Here is a 7,289-nt window from a genome sequence, read left to right on the forward strand (position 1 = left end):
CTGATACCAAATTATATGAACCCGCGGGAATGAAATCCCTTGAACCCACAATCAATTTAAAAACTCCCCAAGAAAGCCAAAATCAAGTCAATGGATGGAGAATCTAGACCAGATGAGAACTCGTTTCAAGAACCTAGATTATATTAAAATGTAGACCCATTGAAGAACCCGTCTCAAAAACCCAGATTACAAAGGAGGAATACCACAAAGGTTGTGATTTACCTTTGATAAGTTCAAAAGTTCAATTAAGAACAAGAGGAGTAAAACTCAACTCACAATGAATAAATTCATCAAATTTCATAAACTACTTAAAATGAGGCTACCAAGAGTATTTAAACCTAAACCTAATTAAAACCCTAGCCAAAATAAAGCCCTTTGTTCCAAAACAACCCCTGGATGAATAGTGACACGGCTACAGTACCGTAGCTACAGTAACTCGCTACAGTACCTCATTAAACCCTAGTTCCTAAAAAATAACTTTCCAAATAAGCCATTGGCCAAAATACAAGGCCTTTCCAAAAACCCTAGTTCTTAAGAAATAAGACATATGTGGGCCAAGCATCCTCAAGCCCAATTATTTTAGACTAATTCCTATAACTAATAAAATAAGCCCCTTTAATAAAATAAACAAGTCTATGGCCTTCAATCACATAATCATAATAATAGGCCCTAATTTATGTTGCATTGTTCCATAGCTTGTATCACATGGATGATCACTGGATCTCCTTCTCTCAAGCCCATATTGAATATTCAGCTCTTGCTAGACTCGGCCCAAGTGGATTGCACCAATCTCTGCATTGCTTCCTTGATTTTCTTAGCTCTTGATCTTTTAATTGGTTTATCTGGAACTTGCAAAGGATCTTTAAGTCTAGACCCACTTTGGTTCCCATCAGAACCAATTGAGTGCAAAGTGACAAAGTTATGACGTTGGAGTTTTTCACTCGCAGGCTTCCCTTGGTACTACCATAACCTTATGGTATGTATGCCCCATCCCTGGGCCAATCCGAGCACCTCTTATTTTACCACTTTGCCAATGCTTAATTGGGGACCAATTGACTGCAAGGTGGCAAAGTTATGAGGTTGGAGTTTTTCAATCGCGTGCTTCCCATGTTAATACCATGACCTTATGGTATGTATACCCCATCCCAAGGCCAATGGGAGTACCTCTTATTGTTACTACTTTGCCCTTGCTTAGTAGAGAACCAATTTACTACAAAGTGGCAAAGTTATGAGGAATGAGTTTTTCAATTGCTGGCTTCCCATTCTGATACCAAGACCTTATGGTATGTATGCCCCATCCCCGGACCAATTGGAACACCTCTTATTTTTACCACTTTGCCCTTACTTAGTAGAGAACCAATTTAGTGCAAACTGGCAAACTTATGAGGTTAGAGTTTTTTGTTCGTGGGCTTCCCACTTTTTCTTCAAAATTATCATTTGTTAGTAATTATTCTATTAAAACCATAGAAAAAATTATTAGTTTAATCAATGATTATGAATCACTACAATTATTAACAAAATATGCTATTAAACATCATATGGAACAAAAATATTCTTTCATACATTTTGGATTAGTACAAGTTGTACTATAGTATTGCTTATTGACAATTACATATTATTATACTATAGTATTACATGTTATTAACTCGTTATACTTTTACTATACCAATGTCTAACTTATTCCTATTATAGTCAATAGACTTGTACTATAGTGATTAATATCCAGGTATACCCGGCCCGGAACCCGGAAACCCGGGCCGGGTTCCAGATCGGGCCGGATTTTTATGAGCAGTCTTAATTACTTATTATTAGATTAGTTTCTAACTCATTTATAACTTATAACCAGCCATATGCATGAGAGCAGTTAATACAGTCAGTATAACTGACCATATGCATAAGTAAATTAAACAAGTAGAAAAGATATAGAATAAAATCATTTTCATTAACGACATAATACTTACAAAGAGATTAATTCTCAGAAGAGTTGGAAGCAGAAGACATGAAGAAATGAAGGTTGTACAAAAGATAGATTTCAGAGAGTGAGGAAGACTAGAGAGGTTTGAATGAGAGAAAATGAGGCTTCAGATGAGAGTTTTTGAATGCCCTTACTTCTTTAAAAACTTCTATATATAGACATTAGAACAGTACAGAACAGTAATTCTAATAATACATGCTTATCTTCTTACGTCAACTATCAACACGTGAAGGTGAACAGTATGTACAAAGTCATTTGTCGTTTTCTTCAACAATAATTTCGAACAGCGACAATAATTTGACGTGAATAGTATAGACTAAGTTCTTTGTCTTTATTTTTTTGTGGAGATAATATTTCTGACAACTTCCGTCTGTCATTCTGACTAATTGAGAAAGTAGTAATCTTCTAGAATCACATAATCTGAGGGTTATAATTTCCTAATTCCAGATCGAACAAGTCTTGGGAATCCATCAAATGTACTGGATGGTAAGGTGTGTAGTCTTGAGAAGGAGAGGCTGAGTTGCCTTGAGAAGGAGAGGCCTGTTGAAAAGGAAAGACATGATGGATCGGTGATAATGCAGGTTGTTGTAATGGAGATAATCTGACTGGATGTTGTGCATCTTCTTCTTCATCGCTATCTGAGATTTGTGACATTGTTTCAGCTAATTTTTTCAAATCTTTTTTGCTGGTAATGGATGCTAACGGTGTCTGAAATCTACTCCGCTGGACTAGAACTTCTGGAGCTTTGGTAATTTTTAAAAATATTTTTAAGACATGATCATAATTGTGTTATTTCCACCATTTGACAGAGACTTGGCGAGTTAAAAACATAATATTTTCGAGAGAGGGATGAGGTTTGATAACGTATTCTCATTTTAGAATCCAATTTAATTTTGTCTTGAAGAAGAAAAGAATGAGTGGTGGACAAAACTTTAATGAGATTGAATAATCATTTTGCGAAGAAAAAATCTGAAAGCTTTCTTGCAGAGGGAGAGGAAGGAGAAGAGGTCCGAGTCCATACTAATCCCACCATAGTAAAAACCATTTTGGGATTATCTTGATTTCTTGTAATCTGTCAAAGAGAAAGAACCACGAATGACGCAAATTTTTGTTTTGTTTTAAAATAATTTTTGTCCACGCCTGCTGGTAATCGTAATAATCATAATACGGCAGATCATAAGAATGAGAAAACTTTCTTGTTAAATAGGAATTTTTTCTCATTGTTCCAAAGTGAGAACCTGTTTAATGGTAACTATATGAAAAGTAATAATGGGAGATGCAGGTGGAGAAGGTTAAGTTTGAAGGGAACAAGGGATCTTAGAAAGAATAATTGAATCGGTGTCTATTAATATGAATTCATACAAATGTTGGGTTTTTTTAAAGTTTTGTGGGACATAATGTTAACCTGGCAAAAGAAAGGCATCAAGTAATTTTTAGGGATCAGACAGGTGTTGAATTTTAGACTCGATGGGGAAGACAGGGTGCTAGTGACATTAAAGGATACTAGGTGATGGGAACAAATGTGATCCTAGTCTTAAAGATCCTTTGCAAGTTTCAGATGGGCCAATTACAAGATCAAAAGCTAAGAAGATTAAGAAAATAATGCAATGATTGGTACAATCCACTTGGGATGAGTCTAGCAAGAGTCAAATATTCAAGATGGACTTGAGAGAAGGAGATCCAATAATCATCCACGTGATACAAGTTATGGAAGAGTACAACATAAATTAGGACCTATTATTATGATTATGTGATTGTAGGCCTTGGACCTGTTTATTTCATTAAATTGGCTTATTTTATTAATTATAGGAATTAGTCTAGAATAATTGAACTTGAAGATGCTTGGCCCACATATGTTTTATTTCTTATGAACAAAGGTTTTTGGGAAGGCCTTGTATTTTGGCCAAGGGCTTATTTGGAAAGTTACTTTTTAGCAACTATGATTTAAAGAATTATTGTAGCCGAGTTATTGTAGCCGCAGTACTGTAGCCGTGGCACTAGTCATCCAGGGGTATTTTTGGGAAAAAGAGCTTTATTTTGGTTAGGGTTTTAATTAGGTTTTGGTTTAAATATTCTTTGCAGCCTCATGTTAAGAAGTTTATGAAATTTGATGAATTTATTCATTATGAGTTAAGTTTATCTCATCTTGTTCTTTATTGAACATTTGAACTCATCAAAAGTAAATCACAACCTTTGTGGCGTTCCTCCTTGTTATATGTTTTCTTGAGACAAGTTCTTCAACGAGTCTAGATTTTAATATAATCTAGGTTCTTGAAACGAGTTCTCATCAGGTTTTGATTCTCCATCCATTGACTTGATTTTGACTTTCTTGGGTGAGTTTTCAAATTGATTGTAGGTTCAAGGGATTATATTTCCACGAGTTCATATCAATAGAAGAAGTAGAAGGCTGAGATAGTAATAGAGGATTAACAATTTGAGAAGGAGAAGAAGAAGAAGAAGAATAAGGGAAAACAACTTTAGAGTATGTTAGTAATTTTAGAGAAGTTAATGATGAGAATGGATTGTAAGATGATCTAATATTTTGTGGTCATGTTCCTAATACCATATATGGTTTTGGAATTGCAAAAGGGCAAAGTGAAGGATAGGGAGGAAATGGTGGCCGGGCATAAGAGGATTTAGACTTTACTTTTGACTTTGAGGATGATATGATTTTGACTTTCTTGGGTGAGTTTTCAAATTGATTGTAGGTTCAAGGGATTATATTTCCACGAGTTCATATCATTTGGTATTCAGAGCTCAGTTTCCAATCAGGTCTAATTCTATATTTTAATTCTTGCATCTTTAAATTTAATTCTAGGATTTCATTGTTCTAGGGTTGCAAAAAATAGAAAAAAACAAAAACAAAAACTAGGCTGCCAAAATTCTTGGGATTTTTTGGTTTGGTGACTCACTCAAAAATGAGTAGTACAAAGGCTATCCTAAGTGCAGGAGGGTGTCGTATAATAATTAGGAATAAATTTCTAGATCGTCTCCTCATGAAAAGTTACTTAAAATCAAACTCGTTTAAAATGGTGAAAATATTCACAATGAGAAAATAAAAATGATGGTATGTGTAATGAATGGAAGAGTGCAACGGAAATGAAAAGGGCACTAGTCATGGACTAGATTCATATTTTTGAATTTTTGAGTGTCGAAATGAAATATAAAAGACTAACAAATTGAAATTAATAATCAAGGAATCAACTAAGCTAAACAATCTTAATTAATTTGAAAATTAAATAATAAAACAGAAATTATTTAAGTCCTAATTAAGTTTTAATTAATTTAATATGCAATGGAACTAAGAGATTAATAAAACTAAGCTACAAATTAAATTAGATTAGAAAATAATTGACAAAATACGAGCTGAAAATTGAAAAGTCCCAAAATCAATATTCTAGGGTTCATCCTTGTTTTCAAATCACAAATTCTCAAAATCAATCTATAGCAATTGTAATCACTGTTAAATGAAAGCTTAAAAGAGCAAGAAAAATAATGACATTAAGGAAAATAAATAGCAAATAAATTGTGCAAACATCTAAGCCAAAAATTTCAAAAATACTCCAAAAATTTTAAACTAAATTTAAATAAAAAGTAGAGAATGAAAAGAACAAGCCAAATGAATGGAGATGGAGGTGGTAGGCAGTGGAGGAGATGGCTGGAGCGGCAGTTGGACCCCAAAGGAGTTCTTCAAGCGGCACTACGTTCTTTCCTCTTTTACGTGTTTTTGTCCCTTTTTCCCAAAAAGCAAGAATAAAATACTTCCCCATGAAAAAGAATTCCCAAAAACTCCGTCCTCTTTACGTCTCACAGCCAAAAAGTGAAAAGAAAAAAAATTAATTCATGTTGTGTCCTTACTCCTTAGGTTTCTCTCTATTCAAAACCGAAAAGCTGCTTTTTTTTTTCTTTTCCGTGCATGCGTGGGTGAGTTTTGGCTGCACCCTTCTACGCATGTATTTTCTTTTTGTGCATCTTTCTTCTAACTTTTTCTTCTTTTTTTTTCTCTTTAAGCATCAATGCATCTTGGCCTATATATAAAAAAATATAAATTAGAATAAAATAAAATAAAAAGAAAGAATAGAATATCACAAATGTGTTGTGCATGTAAAGAAATAATGTCTAATTAAATCACAAGTTATAAAATTAAGCATTAGCTATGCTATGAATCAATTTAAACCACAACTCATATTTATTCATCTTAAAAAATTTTCCACCTAAAACCAATAATAATGTAATGAAATAATTCAAATATATGGGCTCTAGATGTATAAAATATGTAATAATTCAGTTAAATCATTTGGCTGAAATCTGTATCACCTAGGGTTTCTTACATATCTAAGTTTGTCAATTGCTTAGAGTGTCGTTCCATTAATTCTCTTCTACTTCATTGTCAATTCTTGTATGTTTGAATTCAATTGCTTGATTTTCACAATTGAATATTGCCGTTGGTGATTGAATTAGAGAAAAGAAAAGAAAAAAAAATCGGAAAAAAAAAAAGAAAGAAAGAAAGAAATTTGTTGATTGAGCCTTACCTTCAAAGGGGCTGAATACATCATTATAGTTGGTATCTTGTTTTATAATTACTCTTTTCCTGGTATAAATTCTTTGAGTCTCGTGTCATTTTATTCCTTCCTTATTTCTTGTTCTTGTTTCTTGAACCTAATTACTAGTTGGAATAAAACAAGTTTGCATTGTGTTGATTGAGTTCAATTAGTTCTTAAAGAACTTGAGTGGGAAAACTCTTGAGGTAAAAGGCAAGAGAATGTGAGACTATTATCAGGAAAAAAGCCAATTATGAGTGAAACATGAGTGAAGTGTCATTATTCGAGTGTAAACACGTAAGAGAGTGTGTGAGGTTTTCTACTAACATTCTTTATGTGCAGCACATTACAATGTCTTATAGGAGTGACTCATCACCAAAGGGGATTGCAGATAACTCATCCTTCGTGTTGCAACCCATGCAACAACAGTTTGAGTGATTGAACTTGGTGTTAGGTGAAGTGAGAGATAGAATGGATCATCAAGAAGTGGTAATTAGAAATCTACATGACATGAGAGATAGGAGGAGGGATGAGTCTAGTATTGAACATGAATATAGTGAGTCTCTTGTTGCCAGACGTGCTCTCAATACACAAATTAGGATGGATGACACATAGCACAGAGTGAGAACATTTTTCATACTAGATACCACATTAACAACAAGGTATGTAGTAGGACCATTGATGGGATGAGTTGTATTAATTTAGCTAACACTACTTTAGTTGAGAAATTGAATTTATCTACCTTGAAACACCCTAGACCATACAAATTGCAA

The sequence above is a fragment of the Juglans microcarpa x Juglans regia genome, chromosome 4D (genome assembly GCF_004785595.1).
Source record: "Juglans microcarpa x Juglans regia isolate MS1-56 chromosome 4D, Jm3101_v1.0, whole genome shotgun sequence".
Taxonomy (NCBI): domain Eukaryota; kingdom Viridiplantae; phylum Streptophyta; class Magnoliopsida; order Fagales; family Juglandaceae; genus Juglans; species Juglans microcarpa x Juglans regia.